Source organism: Pelodiscus sinensis, chromosome 27, assembly GCF_052426305.1.
Source record: "Pelodiscus sinensis isolate ZL-2025 chromosome 27, ASM5242630v1, whole genome shotgun sequence".
NCBI lineage: Eukaryota > Metazoa > Chordata > Testudines > Trionychidae > Pelodiscus > Pelodiscus sinensis.
In genome coordinates, this window is record NC_143078.1 from 14,811,131 (window position 1) to 14,826,574 (window position 15,444).

Consider the following 15,444-nt stretch of genomic DNA (forward strand, 5'->3'; position numbering starts at 1 on the left):
ACCACAAACCTTTGCATCATGCAGGCGCTTCGGTACCACGATCAAAAATACACAAAGTACTTTGAACTTCAGAAGCAGGGGGGGCCCAGCCAATTCCATCCGCGGTTCTGTCAGTTGGTTTGTGGGACTTTTAGCAATTTTTCCTGAAACATGGAGCCTGTCCCGCCCCTGCCAGGTGGAATGTGTCTATGTCCAGCTTATGAGTGACGGCGGGTTGTCTGAAATCGCTGCAGCATTCAATACCTCAGTGTCTCACGCGCAGACGGGACCCTTGCTGTGAAGTCACAGAGCAAACAGACGAAGCGGTTAGCCTCATGCACTGGGCTCTGGCTAACCCAAAGTGCCTGAGTTGGAAGACACTTTGATCAAGTTTATCTGCAGGGTGTTTGAAGGCCTGGAAAAAGAAAGGGAAAGGAAGTGTGGAGGAGTGGTGAGAGCACTAGCCTAAGACTCAGAACCCCAGTCTGTTGACTGGGGGCAAGTCACTTAGCTGCTCTGTGCCTCAGTTTGCCCATCTGGCTGGTGCCTCACTCTGCTCTGTTTATGTGCCCACACCAATGGTCTCTTGCCCCTTTTCCAGAGGTTTGTTGGTAGCCGTCAAGCCCAGCTCCTCTGTCTCAGAGGCACACCACCTGTACAGGCCATGCCTTGGTAGCCAGGTGTTCACACTTTGCTGGGCAGCTCCTTTTATACCGGGCTGCCCTGGCATGCCACTCCCTAATTGGCTACTTAAAAGCCTCTCCCTGTTTGGCCAGGGCTGTGCACAGACTCACTGCTGTCTGACTTAACCCCTTCTGGCTCGTGTGGGGTAGTTGCCCCCCACCACCACCACACACACACACACACACACACACACTCCCCCACCCAAGACAACTGCTGTGGAAGCAACTACGCTTGACCTGAGGGAAGGGCCGGATCCGGGCTGTAAGGATGCCTGGTCTGTGAAGGTTATCAGAACAACTTTTAAGGTGAGTGTGATGGCGCGTTGGGGGTCCCCCGTCTCCTGCACCCCGAAATGGCACAAACAGACTGCACCAGCTGGTGGAATAGAGGAAGTGTATTGCCTCTCCAGGATACAGCACAGATGTAATCTGGTCACATAGCTGGGCTAGGATGCCTCAGGCCCCCTTGAGATGGGGGAGACTGGGCCCCTTTCCCTAGGCTGTCTCCTCCATGCTCCCACCCAGCCACTAACTAACTCTCTTCCAGCCCTGCCCCCCAGCCAGGGCAGCATCCACCTTCCTTTGTTCCTCTCCATGGGGGGTGTCTGGCCATACTGGTTTGCATAGTGACTCATCCTGTTTTGCTGAGTCGTGGTACCCACGGCAGCCAGTGGGGGTTACCCCAGAGCCAGCAGCATAGAAACCAGCCAGGTACCCCCACTACGTCACAGTGAGCTATTACGTGCGACTAGTGTCGTGGATGGATTCAGCTAGTGGGCGTGTTCTGTGTTATTTTGCTTAGTGACGGTCTTAGTTCTGGGCGCTCTCTTAGGAGCACTCAAATCCTACCCTTTCTGCCTAATAAGCTCATGATGTATTAATAAGCCCAGGGTAAGTTGTTACCTGGGGGAGCAGAGTCGGGCCAGGGAGCGAATTTACTGAGCTTAGCCTGTGTGGCATACAAGGGGTTTATCTAGGGCTCTGCTCCCAGAGGGGCTGAGTAAACGAGTGCTGGTTATGAGTGTCTGCAGCCATGGGGCATGGCCCTGTCCCTGTGTCTTGGCGGAGGTCAGCTGGCAAGCTGGGCTGAACAGGGCAGGGTCACAGGGTGCCCAGGGAAGCAGGCTCAGCACGTGGGGTGACAGTCCCGAGGGGGTCCCGACCTGTCTCCGCCTTACGCCGTTTGCAGCATCCTTGCTGGCAGGATCCAGCCTCCTTCTCCCCCTCCCCCCGCCTTCCTTTCCTGTGACCTTCCTTGTCAGGCGTCAAAAATAGCTTCTCCGTAGGGCTTGTTCACGCCGATACCCAGCGTGGGACACAGCTGGGGGCGGGGGCTGCCCGGAACTCGCCTGCCGCAGGCTAACCGCTCGCGCGGACGCAGCGATTGGCTCTAACCCTGTTCAAACTGGAGCCGGGGAGAGCCGGCCCCTGCCCTGGTCTGTGCAGGCCCCACCTGGCCAGGCCGGCGCAGGGCAGAGTCGCCACCCGACTCGCTACAAAGCCCTGGGTTGTGTCCCCTCGCCTGTAGGCTTGTGTTCTAGGCCGCCTCGGGGTTGACTCCAGCCCGGGGACACACCTCAGGCGGCTAGGGGCTGTGCCTTCCAAGCGCTTGCTCCAGCCCTGGGCTGACTCCTCGCTCACTTCCTCCAGAGAAACACCCCCAAGCTGGGGGGAGCCCGGTTAACCCTTCCTTTGGCACTGCGGGGCACACACCCATCAGAGCCCCCGCCCCACGCTGGGGCAGGCACAGCACGGCAGGTGGGTGGGTGCGTGTCTCCCCCGCCCCACGCTGGGGCAGTCACAGCACGGCGGGTGGGTGGGTGCGTGTCTCCCCCGCCCCACGCTGGGGCAGTCACAGCACGGCGGGTGGGTGGGTGCGTCTCCCCCGCCCCACGCTGGGGCAGTCACAGCACGGCGGGTGGGTGGGTGCATGTCTCCCCCGCCCCACGCTGGGGCAGTCACAGCACGGCGGGTGGGTGGGTGCGTGTCTCCCCCGCCCCACGCTGGGGCAGTCACAGCACGGCGGGTGGGTGGGTGCGTGTCTCCCCCGCCCCACGCTGGGGCAGGCACAGCACGGCGGGTGGGTGGGTGCGTGTCTCCCCCGCCCCACGCTGGGGCAGTCACAGCACGGCGGGTGGGTGGGTGGGTGTCTCCCCCACCCCACGGGGCAGTCAGAGGGTACAGAACGCTGTGGAGCCGGGCAGTCGGCGGGCGGGGAGGTCCCAAGGGGGCAGGCCCTGAGACCTGCCCAGCCCCCAGCAGGCTCTCTGATGCTAACAGTCCCCTGAGTGACTCAGCTGTGCCAGCCTGCGGCCCCCAGGGGAACGGGCCTCTCCCGCCCAGCACATCCTGCCTGCGGGCGAGCTGGGGGAGCGTGGGAAGGGCAGCTGTGTGGTGTCGCGTGTGCAGCGAGGCAGCTTTGCTCTGCAGGGCCCTGTGCCCTCTGTCTGGCCTCCTGCCGCGCGTGGGGCCAGGCCCTTGCCCTGCCCCAGCCGGGCTCAGCCCAGAAGGGTGTGACGGCGCGTCGGGTTTTTCCCGTCTCCTGCACCCCCGTAGTGGCACGGACAGACTCCACCAGCCAGTAGAACAGAGGGAGTTTATTGCTTCTCCAGGATACAGCACAGATGTCATCTGGTCACAGGAACTGGGGCCAGGAGGCCTCAGTGTCCCCCCCTTGAGATGGGGGGTGGCTGGGCCCTACAATCCCAGCCCCCTCCCTCGCTCCTTCTCCCCTGCTTCCCAGACCGAAACTAAAGACCGTCCCTTCCAGCCCTGCCCCCCAGCTAGGGCAGCATTCCACCTTCCTTTGTTCCTCTCCTTGGAGGGTAGCTGGTCGGACAGGTTGAGAGACCCCTTTGCATAATGACTCACCCCCTGCCCTGCTGGGCCGTGCTGCAGCCAGCAGCCAGTGGAGGTCACTCACAACCCACTGCCCAGCATAGCAACCAGCACAGTACCCCCCACTACGTCACAAGGGGCACAGACTCTGCCCCCTGGCTCTGCACTGCCCCCCCCAGAGTGCTGCTGGGACGGGAGGGGGGTGTGGAGCCTGGTTCTCGCACTCCCCCCAAGTCACTCCGCAGCGCAGTGGGGTGCCTCCGATTCCCAGCAGGGCGAGGGAGGGGGAACAGCCGAGCGGACGCGTGTGGCCCCTGGCTTGGTGAGCCTGAGGCTCGAGCGTCTGCACATTTGTAACCCAGGTTAGGAACGGCTCAACCTGGCTCCCAGTGGCCTTCCCTCTAACTTTCCCAGGCATGTGCGGAGTGATTTTTGTTATGTGCACGAATATGGAGGTGCTGTGTGATGGGGCTGAGGGGTTTGGAGTATGGGAGGGGGCTCAGGGCTGGGGGAGGAGGGGTTTGGGGTACTGCAGGGGGCTCAGGGCTAGGGCAGAGGGGTGGGGTGCACGGGTGAGGACTCTGGAGTGGGAACGGGGGTGAGGGTTTGGGGTACAGGCTGCCCTGGGGCTCCAGGATGGAGAGAAAGGCCTTCCCCCGCCCCCTCTCACCGCAGTAGCTCAGGGCCCAGGGACGGGCCCCTCTCCCCGGCTGCGCAGCCCTCGACAGCCACCCCTGGGGTTCTTGCGTCTACACTGGATGTGGCCCAAATCCAACCACCCATCTCCCAGAATTCCTAGGGCCTCCCAGACCGGGGCTGCTCTCGCCCATTGTCCGTGGGGCAGGGAGGGAGGACGTGTGTGTCCAGAACACAGTCGGCCCAGGAGATGATGGGATACTTGTGTCTGGCTCCCAGGGCAGGAGTCCAGTGGGGCTGCGTCGACGTGGCAGAGCAATGGGGCTTGCACCTCGGGTCCTGGCTTGACACAGGCTCAGCCGCTCCAGCCGCAGGGGGGCCTGGGTCTGAGCCCTTTTGTGTGTGGACAGAAAGGGGACGGGGCTGCGCTTTGGCTCCATTTCTAACATTAAAGCACAGCTGTGGCAGTGGGGCTGACAGGGGACTTTGCTGGGCCCTGGGGGGGGAGCTGGCTCCAGGGCCCCCAGAAAGGTGTGGGGCTGGGGGTCTGCTCCACCAGCCACCCCGTCAGCTGCTGGGGGCTACCCACGGGGGGTAACTAACAGCGCGGGCTGCCTGCTCACACCGGCGCTTTGCAGCCCTGCAACTTGCTGCGCTTGTTTTTTCACAGCCGAGCCAGGAAGCCTCCTTCCAGCCAAGCGGCCATGTAGACGTAGCTTGGGCATGAGCCCTAGGCCTGCACCGCAGACAGAGCAAGGCAGGGAGGGCTCGAGAGAGAACGCTACTGACCCCTGCTGGACTCGGTGGGTCAGCACCCCGGGAGCAAATCTCCCAGCTGCCGGAGCTGCTACCCCTTCCCCGCGTAGTTCAGCGGTGGCAGCCGATCGCCCTGCCCCACTGCTGTCTCCGGAGCTGGGCCGCTGACTGTTGGGTCCCGGCCCCCGGCCGGCAGGGTGAGGCGGCCGGTCGCACGCAGAGCGTATCTGGGACGGGGCATGGAACCGGGCGGCGGGGCCGTTCCACCAGGCGCCCGGTTCTCAGCGCTGCCCATTTCGCTCTCAACGCTGGCTCCAGCGGGCCGGCAGGGGGCTGTTCCTGCCGCGCTCTCCTCTTCCCCGTCCAAATTCCCCAGGTGCTGGGGTGACTCAGGAGCCGGTTCCTTGGTGCACAAGGCCGGCAGTTCGAGGACACTGTCAGGCTGTGAAGTCCGGCTCTGAGACATCAGGAAATGCCCCCATTCGAGTAGCCCCTGTCGGGTAAGTTCAGCTCCTGCGCAGTCTGTACTGGTTCCACCGGACCCAGGATCTCACCTATCCCAGAGGGGTGCCCTGGCTGTACCCACAGCGCTACAGTTTCCTCTGCCTGGCTCTGGGGTGCCCGGGAGCTACAGGTTTTATTGGGCCTTTCTTTGGAGGAGACTTTGGAGATGGGCGGAAAAGAGGCCGAAGCTGCAGGAGCTTCGTATCCCGCTAGGGGGCGTTTCTCCCGGGAGTTGGCCACAGCGGGACCAGAGTTGGTCCAGAGCAGCGGTTCCCAAACTTTTCGGCATCTTTTTGATTTTTGAGAAACCCTCACGCCCCCCCCTTCCAAAAAAAAAGCAGCAAAACTTGGGGTGGGATTGATGGGTGTGTGTGTGTGTGTGTGTGTGTGTGTGTGTGTGTGTGTGTGTGGCTGGGTCGCCTCGCGCCCCCCCTGGAAGTTCTTCATGCCCCCCCGGGGGCATGCCCCCTAGTTTGGGAACCCCTGGTCTAGAGGCAGCATGAGCTGGTTGCTTTTCTGTTCTGTCGGACACCGCCTCAGCCCCAGGCTCGCGCTCAGGGCAGCACAAAACCGCTGCCCATCCGTTCGGGCTCGCCCCACTGGAGTGGTGCCCTTTCCGGGGTCAACGCAGGGGGCGTGGGGGCCGCCCCTGTGAAAAGCAAAGGAAAAGATCCAGGCTGACTAAGGTGTCCTCTGGGCCTCATGAGCAGTTGGTAGCCCTCAGGACCGGCGCTGCCCAGGGGGCCGGAGAGGTGGCCCAGCCCAGCTTGCCCAGGGGACACTGTCGCTGCGCAGGCAGCTCAGCCATGTGTCCCCAGCGCCTGCCCCACCACCGATCTCTTTGGAGGGGCAAGGAAGCACCAGGTGTTTTTTTTGTGGCTCCCCCCGTGGTAGAAGCTCTGCTCATGGTCTCTCTGCCTCTCTGCTTCCGCAGCTGCCCAGTGCACCTTTGTGTGCGTACAGCACCTAGCACACCCAGGGGCTGCTCCGTGCCTGGGGCCCCGAGGGGCTCCCAAAAGCACGCGAATAAGGCACAGGCCAGATGCTGCCGAGGTACAGAAGCCAACTTGCAGCCGGGCCCACTGGAGAACTGGGGAGTCCTTTGAATTCAAACCGTGTCAGTTTGGGGGGGGAGGGATTCCCCCGTTTTACACATTTTCCATGTAGTCACGTTTTTGTCTGACACGTGTGTGTCCCCCCAGCTGCGCCGTCCCGGTTTTCCCAGCATCGCCCCTTGGCGCGGGCGCTCACTGCACGTTCCAGAGAGCTGGGATGCTGCCACTAGAAGGCATCACGCCCATCCCAAGAGCCCTGCTCCATCCCTTGGAGCAGCAGTATTCTCTTAAGCTAAGTGCTTGGGCGGCCACCCAGGAGAGATTCAGGTGCTGTATGGGTTTCTGCTGGTGGTGCACATCTGCCCATGCCTCAGTGCACACAACAAAATTTATTCTTCACATGGATGGAAAAATTAGAGGGGACATTACTGGACAGGTGGGGGAGGAGCCTGCTTCTGTGTGCCCTGGACTGGGGCTGGGCAGAGTGCTAAGCAGGCTCCCCGGGGATGAGACGGGTCAGTTGGTGGAAGAGCTGCAAGGAACATCCCAGCCCCGCCTGCACCGCAGCCCCTGGTGTGAGGTGCCAAGGTGTTTGGGGATTGTCTGAGCCTTTCTCCCCTTGCCCCCTTAGGTCTGTTGGGCTCCTCCAGGACAGGGCCTGGGGCGTGGCTGCTGGGTCCCACAGCACCTCAGGCTGCCCCGAAGGAGCCCCCTGCCCCAGGAAGGAGGAGCCGGGGTAGGAAACTCCTTGCTGCCATCTCTGGCCCCGTTCGGTTCTGTCCCCAAATGGGATTTTCATTGATTTGCAGATTTCTAGCCAGCTGAGGCCTGGAGCAAGCGCAGCCAATCCCCTGGAGCCGGCCCCGCCCCCTGCCCACTCCCGGGTGAGAAACAAAGCGTGGGGCAGACCCCCGGCTTTGGCGCTCCCAAGGGAGTGTCGTTACCCGAGAGAGGCCCCAGAGGCGACTGGATCCATCCGCGGCATTTCTCCGGCTGTACTAGCTGAGCCCCTCGCAACCTTTATCCTCACACACCCCTGGGGGGCAGACCAGTGTCTTTATCCCCATTCGCCAGCTGGGGAAACTGAGGCCAAGTGACTTGCCTGAAGCCACCTAGGCAGTCTGTAGCACAGCAGGCCCTAGAAAGGGGGCCTCCCAGGTCCCTAGGTAGCACTCTGCCTACTAGGCCGTCCTCCCAGGGTGAGAGCGAGGCCCCTGGCTGTTACCTGGGAAAGAGGTAACAATGCCACGGTGGTCACCAGGAGTCCGGCTCGCTCCGTTTCTGTGCTGGTCCGGAGCTCAGCCCGTTCTGCCGGGCCGAGAAAGTCCGTGGGACCCCTGGCCTGTCAGCCTGGGGATACACCCAACACAAAGCCCCAGGCAGGAGCCGCAGAGCTGCCCCGCCTCCCTGCAGCCTCCACCCTCTGAGCCTGGCTCCATTCATCCGGCCCCAGCTGTGCAAACAAGCCCTGGCAACCACCCGTAGCTGGCTGCTTGTCTAGACAAGGCCGTGGCCCCTGCTCCCTGGGCCCCCCTGGGCTCCCTGGGGGCCTGCCTCTCCCTGCCAGGCCAGTGGGGCCTGGTGAGCTGCCCGCAGCGTGCAGGCAGAAGCCAGAGCAGTGGACATGACGTGTCCTAGCTTGGCCAGCCCGGTGTCAAGTCTGGGACTGCTCCCCTGTGCCCCCCAGCCGCAGTGTGTGTCCTCTCCCCTCCTGGCCCACTCCTGTTGGACAGCCAGCCTCCCCGGGGAAATTCTCTCCTTCCTAAGGTGTTTGCGCCTCTCCGAAGCCCTGGACCTGACGCGGAAGCGCCAGCACTGGAAGGAGGCGGCCCAGGTTTCCAGACGGGGGGCAGGAAGGGGATCCCTTGGCATTAAATAATGCAGAGAGCTCTGTGCGTGGTCAGAGTCTGCTCCGTGATGACAGCGCCATCCCTGCCGGAACCCCAACACTTTCAAAGGCTCGGATGTTGGTTTTCCCCCTTTTTCTTCCCGGGCCTGCTCCGGGGCGGGGTGGAAAGCTGTCTTTGCTGTCCCCCAGGGCATGCCATACTGAGCCACCACTCAAGGGTTATTTTTCTCTTGTCCACAGGGGAAGCCAAGGGTTGTGAAGCTGGCGACGTTTTGAAGAGTCACAGGGGGTGAAAAAGGACGTTTGACGGACTGTCCGTCTCACACCAAAGGCGCAAAAGGCATTGAAACCAAAAGGTGGGAAAAGGAAACCCTCCTCCCCTCCCCCGCACAGTATAGGGTAGCCCTGTGGAACTCACCGCCTCAGGAAGTCACTGGCCAAGAATGGACTGGAGAAGTAGGTGAACAGGAGAAGTCAGAGCTGTTAATGCTCACAAACGTTCCAGATGGGGGGGGTCAAATCTCCTTCATCGAGGGTTAAGCCATTCTCCATTAGAGCAGGGATGGGGAACTTCCGGCCTGGCCCCCGGCTTGCCTAGATTCAGCCCCGCTGCCTCAGGGCTCCTCCTCCAGGCCTGGTGCTTCAATTCCCACCCCGCCACCATCCTCCCACAGCCTGGTGCCTGGGCTGCCTCGGTTCTGGTGTGTGGGGAGTGTTTTTTCCTCCTCGGTCAGGGGATTTTGGGTTTTTTGCTTCTCACTTGACAGACTTTCTGTAGGTCCGTGGCCCCTGGCCCCTGAACGGTTCCCCACCCCGGGAGGGTGAGGCCATGATGCAGACACAAGGGCGCCGTGCGAGTTCCCTCACGTCCCTTCCCGCTGAGATACACGGTGCCTCTGCCTTGCTCTCCTTTCCCTCTTCGGAGCCGCCGGGAGGGAGGTGGCAGAGCCAGGCCTGAAATGCTGGGCACTGGCTCCTGCCCACTGTGCCCCTGGCCCTGTATTGGCTCCTCTCTGCTCCCCGCGGCCTCGCTCCTCGGCCAGCCCCTGGGGAAGTCCAGTGTGCAGGGCACTGAGAGGGAGACCTGGCCCGCGCAGGGCCTCTGGACCCGGAGGAGGAACTGTACCCACCTAACCCTAGCTGGTAGGAGCTGGTGTGAGAACAGGACTGGGCCTCAGGGGGCACCGACAGAGCCAGTCTCCTGTGTAGCAGTGGGTGGGCTTGCTGCCTCAGTTTCCCCATCCATCAAATGGGGATCAGACTGGGCCTCAGGGGGCACTGACAGAGCCAGTCTCCTGTGTAGCTGTGGGTGGGCTTGCTGCCTCAGTTTCCCCATCCATCAAATGGGGATCAGACTGGGCCTCAGGGGGCACTGACAGAGCCAGTCTCCTGTGTAGCTGTGGGTGGGCTTGCTGCCTCAGTTTCCCCATCCATCAAATGGGGATCAGACTGGGCCTCAGGGGGCACTGACAGAGCCAGTCTCCTGTGTAGCTGTGGGTGGGCTTGCTGCCTCAGTTTCCCTATCCATCGAATGGGGGTGATCAGACTGGGCCTCAGGGGGCACTGACAGAGCCAGTCTCCTGTGTAGCTGTGGGTGGGCTTGCTGCCTCAGTTTCCCCATCCATCGAACGGGGGTGATCAGACTAAGCCCCCAGGGGCTAGGCTTACAAAGGGCCCTGCTCGTGGGCGTATCCCCCTGGCCTTTGAGCCAGTCGCCCGAGAGGCCCTGTGCTGGCGTGGGCACTGTATGAAGCAAGGGCGGGGGGGTGGCCAGGGATTCAGCCAGCAGGAGGCAAGAGCAGTGCCCAGCCAGCCGGCGTAGAGCAGTGCCCAGCCAGCCCCTTCCCCTGCCAGGATGCACCGCGCTGTGGTTTCCAGGCAGTGGCAGACGCCTCCGTCCTGCAGGTTCCTCTTCTGCCGCGTCCCGAGGGTGTGGGGAAAGGATCAGGGCGGGCCCAGGCGGGATTCCCCAGCGGCCAGCTCAGACTTGACTGCCGGAGAGGCGCGGCAGGAAGGAGCAGCCCGGCTGGCACTCGCCTCGCCAGGAGAGCCCCTGCCGGAGCGCCGCACGCCGCTGGGAGAGGTAACCTTCGCCCCCTACCCCGAGCAGCCCCGGAGCTGGGAGCAGGCCGGGGCCTGGCTCCTGAGGGGAAGTAGGAATTCCTCGGTCAGACCGAGCCTAGCAGGCTGCCGCCAGGGCGAGGGGGGCACGGGCGGGCACCGGGACAGCCTGGCGCTCGGCTCCTGTTCCACGGGGGACGGACAAGTCTCATCCTGGCTTCCCCCAGGGGTGCGGCTCAGGGCGCGGGCAGGAGGCAGCTGGTGAGGCAGAGCCCCATGCGGCAAGGCTCAGCCGAGCCTAGTTTATCCTTAAAGCGGCCGAGCCCGGCGCCGTGGGTCCTCCCATCCTGCAGCCCCGGAGCAGCCAGAACAGGCTCCGCCAGCCAGTAGAACGGAGAGGGGTGTATTGCTTCTCCGGGATACAGCCCAGCCTAGCCGTGAGGTGTCTACAGGGGTCTAGGCCAGGATGCCTCAGCCCCCTAGAGATGGGTCCCTGGGCCCCTCGATTCCAGCCCCTCCTTAGTCTGTTTCCTTCATGGTTCCAGCCCAAGACTCCTGGCTCCCAGACCCTGCCCCTAAACCAGGTGTTCGTCTCCACCTCCCTCCCTTTGTCTCTCCCCTGGGGACAGAGCCTTGTCATCAGGTGTCTGGGCCAACACACACGTGGGGGAGTCAGTGGGAATCACATCCCAGCGCGGGGGGATCCCGGGTCCAGAGCAGACAGCCCCCCACTGCGCCAGTGCCACTCTGCACTGTGCCCCTGCGGAGGGGCACGCCGGGAGAGCCCAACAGCAGCGGGGGTCTCCACTGGGGGCCAGGCTGTGGCTGAACTTGGCACGGGGCCATGCGGGGAGGCGTGAGCGCCCGGCAGCCCTGGCTCCATAGAGGGCACGGGGGGCACCGCTCTGCAGCTGGGGCGTGCCCTGCCGGAATCGGGGCTGGAGTCACCATGGGACTCCCTCTCGGCCTGGCCAGGGGCAGTGACTCTGGACCCACCAGCCCCGCGTGGCCCCTGCCAGCTCAGGGGGCTGTGGCTCCTGGCAGAGACCAGATTGGCCCTTTGCTGCCTGCCTGGGTGTGAACACCTGTCACTCATCTTGCCGCGTTTGCTGCAGCCCTAGGGGAGGCAGCGTGGCCTAGTGGTTTGCTGCAGAGGCTGGGGCCCCTGCCCACCTCCCCCGCTGGTCCTTACAGCAAGCTCCAGCGAGTGTTAAGTGAGACTGTTCCAGACGCTTTGCCCAGCTGTAAATGGTGCAGGCCCTGGAGTCTGAAGCAGCCGGCTCTTGGGTTCGCCTCTAGGGGAAGCAGCGTGGCCTAGTGGATAGAGTGGGCCTTAGAGAGGGCTGTGTTCTGTTTCTGGCTCTGACATTGGTCATCCTGGGGCGTTGGGCAAATCGCTTTGCTGCTTGGGGCCTCAGTTTCCCCATCTGTAAAATGGGGGTATGGCTCCCGGCCTCTGTTGTGCAGCGCTGGGGGAGCTAGGAATGAGACGCTCCAGACCTCAGAGGGTTAAAGCAGCGGCTGTATCACTGAGCGCTGGCAGGGCCCATGCCCTGGAGCTAGCACGGATACTGTCTGGCCCACACCCTTCCCCATCTAGGCCTGTTCTTCCCTGATGTATCTTTACCCGCCCCAGGGCACTGCCAATTATACAGCACCCAGCGCTGAGCCTGTCAGTGGGGCGGGGCCTTGCCCCCCTGGCTGGTTCCACACACGGCTCCCCATAGGCGTGGGTAGTAGGGGGTTCGGCAGCCCCTCCGGGGTTTGCACCTGGCTTCCCTGCACCCAACGGCCAGCCTCACTGTTGACCCTCCACCAGCCCCACATCCCAGCCTCCGGGCAGCCCCACTGCTCCCTGGCTCTGCTGCTCACCTGGGGATCGGCTGCCACGTGGGGCTCAGCCGCCACATGTGGCCCCTGCACCCTTTGTGGTAACTGTGTCCAGTCCAAGAGAGCTGCCGATTCCAGGTGTGGCCCCAGGCTGGGCAGTGAGGGGTGTGAACAAGTATTGGAAGGGGGGAACTCAGCACCCCCACAAGTGTTCTCCCTACGTTTTTCCACTCGTGTGTGGAGTAAATTTTATTAAACGCACCGAGACGTGTGGCTGGGCACCTCCAGCAGAAACATCCCCATGAGGGCTCTGCTGATCAGCCGGGCGGCCTTTGAATCTCTGCGGGGTGTCGGCCCAAGCTCTCAGCTTCCAAGGACATTGACCCGCACCCTAAAAATAGCTCCAGTGCCAACAGCAGTTCCCCCGCTAGGCTATGCATTTCCCCGCCCCCCATGCTTTGCTGGTTGGAGGGGGTGGCTCAGCTCCCATACAGCCTTGCTACATGGATGGGCCAGCGTGGGACGGGGACTCAGCAGCAAGCCCACACCTCGCTAGCGAGTGGCCCCAGCAGGCAAGCCCGGTGGATGGGTCATTGTGACCCCCGGGGCAGCTGCCTGCCTTCCGACGTGGCTCCTTCGCACCAGCGTTTCTGCCATGTCTGGGTCCGGCTCTGCCTCTCCCTGCCGGCCTGGCCGGGGAAGCTCTGACTCAGCCCAACGCTCCATCCCCGAGCGTCTCCGCAGCGTTGTGCCGGCTGAGGGCTCCTCCCTGGTCCCCCGGGGCCCACGCCGAGCAGGGTTCTCCCCGTTGGGCAGGTGGAGACGCGCGTCACAGCGTGAGCGAGTCACCTGGCTCAGCGGCCCCTGCTCTGACCACTGGTCAGCGCCGCCCCTCCTGCAGGGCCTGGGCACGGCAGGCCGAGCCAGTCTGTTCAAACAGAGTCTCCCGGCAGGTGGCTGCTTATGGTGGCCTGCGTGTGCATGGGCCGTGCGATCGCGGCAGGGTTCCCAGGTGTTCTCCTGCCCTGAGCCCCACCCTGTGCCCTGGGACCGGCTGCCTGGCTGGCATCTCAACCGTGAGGCCCAGCACCGTGTGCCAGGCAGGAATTCCTCTGGCCTCCGTAGTCCCCTGCACAGCCGAGCCTTGGCTGCTGCAGCCCCCTCCCTGGCCCTGCTGGCTGGAGCGAGGCCGATCCCCCATGGGCCTTGCCCTGGCCAGGTCTGGCCCTGCCCGGCTGGGCGGGGCGCTGGCTTCGCATTCACAGGACCCGCCAAAGTCCCTCTGGGGTCTCTCCCCTGCCCTGGCGCTAGTGCAAACACGGCCCTCCCCACGCCCCGGGCTGGGCGCATGTCCCCCTGCCACCCAGGGGAATAGCCACGGCCCTGCACCACTTCCCCCACAGGCCCACGTGCAGGGCGAGATGGGGCTGGAGGAGCCGGGGGGAGAGGGAGCATCCCTGCAAAGTCCCAGGGAGCCCTTATGGCCCAGCCTCCTCCCCCCCGGTGCCTGTGCCGCACAGGGCTGATTCTGCCCCCAGCCTGCAGGGTGGGGCTGGCTCTGACCCACCGCGCTTGCTTTGCCCTGGCTCCCTGCGTGGCTCAGGGCGGGGGCCCCTGGTGCACCGTGTGGCTTGGCCACGGCCCGTTGAACGGGCTCTAGCACCACCCTGCAGCTCCCTGTCCAGCTTTGGGAGCCGGCTCGGAGGGCGGGGAGGTGGATGCAGGGTCTGTGCCAGGAGGGACCGTGGCCATCCTGTGCCCAGCCCAGGGCTGCTAATTTGCTTGCTGTCCCCTCCAGGTGAGACGCCCCGGGGATGGGCAGCCAGGGACCAGCAGGGGCCCCCTGTCCCCACCTCGGCTGCAGGCTGAACACAGCTCAGCCGGGCTGTGCCTCGTGAATTTCACAGCCGTCCAAGACAGGCTGCACCCCCCCACCCGCTGTACTGCCAGTGCTGCTGAGCTCCCCCGTCCGGGCCCGCACACAGGCCCCCCGGCTGCTCGGGCTGACGCCAGGGCTGCTCGGGGCTCCCCACCCCCAGCTCCTTGTGGCAGCTTCTGCTGCTCCGTGGGAAATGTGATGACTCGGCAGCCCCGGACTTTCCAGGCCTGGCTCCAGCTGCTGGGTGGGGAAGCCTGAGGAGGTTTTGTGCGGGTCTGGCGCAGCCGGAGGGGGGACAGGAAGGGGAGTTCTGGCTTCGCAGCAGCAGGCCGGCTCTCCCGGCTCCCGGCCTGGGCTGCTGCCACGGTGGGGGGCGGGGGGGGGGCTGCACTCAGCCCTCGCCACAAGCCGCTGCGCTCCTGTATGGGCAGCCGCTGCGGGTCACGGCTGTGGGGATAGGGCTGACCCCGTCCCCCGTCAGGGCACGTCCAGGACCTGCCCCGGACCCGGGAGCTCCGAGATGGCTCCGCTTCAGAGCTCCGACCTGCTGAGGCAGCAGCGCTGGGCCCCCAGGCATTGCGTGAATCTTCCCCACGCCCCTTTCCTGGTGCTGGTCCCTCCCGCAGCCCGCTCATATCCCTGCCTGGGCGATCCCACGTGCCGCGCCACGCAGGGCAACTGGGGAAAATAGCTCAGGAGCGGGCCGGGGTGCCCGGGGGCTGGCCCCTCACCCTCGCTCCTCTCCTCTGCAGCCTAGCTCGGCCGGGTCCCTCAGCCTCTCCTCCCACGTCCATTGTCTCCCCGGGCGCTTTTCTGCAGAACTGCTGCCTGTAGCCCCGCTTGGGGGTTCTTAGCCCCAGGCTGCATCGTCCACAAAGCCAGCCCTGCCAGGGCTGCAGAAAGCGCCGCCTAGGAGCACCCACAAACACCAAGGGGGGGGGGGTCTGTGCTTCACAGGCTTCTCCTCCGCCCGCCCCTAGGCCCTGTGCCCAGCCCTTTCCTGGGCTACCTTTGAGAGGCCTGGTTCCAGAGTGGAGCACAGGTCTTAAGTCTGCTCCGCCCGGCTCCCCTAAACTAACCTACCCAGACCCTGTCTCACAGCCTTCCCCCGGAACCTGGCCACCCCCTGCTGCCACTCTCGGCCCTTTTATAAAGCCCCCAACCCATGGTCACCTGACCCCCGGAGGCAGAGAAGCAGCTACAGTAAACTTCCGATAATCCGGCACCTTTAGGACCCGGGGGTGCCGGATGATCAGATATGCCGGACTATCGGAAGGGGGGGCTATGAGGGGTCTGGGGGGGGTGAGGGCAATGGGGGGGCGGTGCTGCGGGACCAACCCGGCAGCACCCCAGCTGCTCTGCCCCCGGCGTCCC

At 64.1% G+C, this 15,444-nt stretch overlaps 1 protein-coding gene across 2 annotated transcripts in view; it reads left to right on the forward strand.

The window, feature by feature from the left end:
• Positions 1-8,540: 8,540 nt before the first annotated feature.
• LOC106731476 (receptor-type tyrosine-protein phosphatase V-like) overlaps positions 8,541-15,444 on the forward strand; it is a 63,386-nt gene continuing 56,482 nt past the window's right edge. Inside the window, exon 1 of one of the 2 annotated variants that reach the window (XM_075910180.2) lies at positions 8,541-8,656. The gene's annotated coding sequence lies outside the window, so the exon portion shown is untranslated. Of the gene's footprint in view, positions 8,657-10,233; positions 10,384-15,444 lie in introns of those variants that run through there. The other variant, XM_075910179.2, reaches the window with a different exon arrangement.